Genomic DNA, 2,278 nt, shown 5'->3' on the forward strand with positions numbered 1-2,278 from the left:
TCTTTGTCTAGAGGTATGCAGGAAAAGGCATCCCTGAGGTCAAGCACAGTAAACCATTTATGGCTCTCCTTTAGGGATGTCAGCAAGGTATATGGGTTAGCCACTACCGGGTGAGTATCTTGAACAATCTGATTCACGGCTCTTAAATCCTGAACCAACCTATATTCCTTGCCATTTTGTTTTTTTATTGGTAATATTGGGGTGTTATATTCTGATTCACATTCTATCAATAATCCATAATTCAAAAATTTAGTTATTAATTCTTCCAACCCTTTTCTAGCCTCCTACTTAATAGGATACTGTTTTTGTCTTACCGGTTTAGTTCCAGATTTTAGAACAACTTTCACCAGTTTCGCCAATTTAGACCGACCTGGAATTCTGCTAGCCCATACAACTGGTTTTACTGCATCCTCTACTTTGGCAGGAATCTCTTCCTTTGGTTTCTGCRTGCTCTGAAACATAAAAATTCTCACTTCCACAGCTTTTGCTTCAGGTATTTGTAGTTGCACCTCTCCATTTTTAAAGATTATCTGTGCGTTTAACTTATCCTCTAAATCCCTACCCATCAAGGGCATCAGACATTCAGGCATATATAAAAATTCATGAGTCACCCATTGTTTCCCCAATTTAAATTTTAAAGGCTGCAAAAAGGGCCGATTTTCTTGTTTCCCTGTAGCACCAACAATGCTTACAGTTTCATGGCTAAAGTTTCTTTTACAAGTATTAAGTACAGAGTAAGTGGCTCCTGTAGCAACTAAAAATTCTACTTCATCATTTCCCAGCCTCAGTATAACCAGGGGTTCAGCTGGGGATGATTCCCCCAGTCCCCTTCAGGATTCATCATTTAATGTCATGAGCTTGATGGCTCGCAAGGCTGGGTCTAAATTTCCAGCCTGAGGACATTCCCTCTGCCAATGCCTCCTTTCTTGGCAGATTGCACACTGATCTTCTGCAAGTTGGGGGTGCACAAAAGGAGGTAACTTTCCCCTTCCCTTACCTCTTCTCACATCTCAGTAACCCCCCCCTTGTGCCTTCCCTTTCTTCATAGGCTCTTTCAGGAGCCCGGGTGAAAGCAGCAATCACTCTCCCTTCTCTTAGGTACTCCCTTCGAACATGTCGCATTTCTCTCTCCTTTTCCCTATTATTAAAAGCTCTCCAGGCCACTTCTAACATTTTCCCCAGATCTCTTGAATCTGCCCCTTCTAATTTTTGAAGTTTCCTTCTTATGTCTGGGGCCNGGGAGAATGAACCCACCCTGCCAGGGGTCAGTCCTCCCACCCAGAGCTCCTCCCTGCAGCACCATGGGGAGTTCCYTGGGCAGGCTGAGTGCTGACCCTTGCAGGCAGCAGAGTCACTGCTCCAGGCACACAGCACCCTGGGGCACAGGGACACTGCTCTGAAATGCAGCATTGGGCAGACCTGGGTGCACTCCCTGSCTTCACACCCCTGCACCATCCCTGGGAGAAGGTAGCCATGATGCCCTGTCCCTGTGATGGTGTGGAAGCTAATCCCTGCTTGAAAGCACCACCTGCTCCAAACAGGAGAAGCTGGAAAAGCCACCCTGACAGACCCTATCAGCTGTGGAAGGTGCCAGCCTCAGAAGAACCCTCCGGGAACCACAGTTGTGTTGCCCTGCAGCCAGAGACTTACTGTGTCAAGGGCTGTGAAGATTTCTCCCCGCAGTGAGCTCTGACGTCCTCCCGTTCCCAACTGTCTTTGACTTCTGAGCTGCTCGTCTCATCCTGGCACCTGCAGGCAGTGCCCTGAGTCTTGCTGCTCCTTTAAGAGGAGCTGCACCTGGATGGAGCTCTCTCTCTGCAGTGCCTGCCGGGTTGCCATGGGTCCCACAGTCCCAGGAGCCAGGCCCAGGTCTGGAGCAGAGGCCCAGCAAAGACATGACTTTCTCTGTGCCCTGTTCACCCTCAAGATGTTCCCGGGGCCCCAGGGCTGACATCTCCAGAAAGGCAGCAGGGTCACCCCTGGGAAATGTCCACTGAAGTAGCCTGAAATTATCACCAGTGATGCCTCCCTAAACAGTGGAGAGAGACTGAKTCCAGCATTTCAGTTTGTCTCATCAGAAAATGGTTCTCTGGGAGAGGTGGAAATGTCCCACTCTGGAAGGCCCTGCTCCCATCTCATGAGAAGACAGGACACCTGGGCAGGGACAAGAAGGRAGTTCMTTTAGTCATGCTTTAGCAAYTGGTTTAGAGGAGTCAAGCTAGGCATCAAAGACTGATTTAGAAGCTCCTGGAATGGACTGGGATTCAGTTCCCTCTTG

The sequence above is a fragment of the Apteryx rowi genome, unplaced genomic scaffold (genome assembly GCF_003343035.1).
Source record: "Apteryx rowi isolate R43461 unplaced genomic scaffold, aptRow1 scaffold_1457, whole genome shotgun sequence".
Classification (NCBI taxonomy): domain Eukaryota; kingdom Metazoa; phylum Chordata; class Aves; order Apterygiformes; family Apterygidae; genus Apteryx; species Apteryx rowi.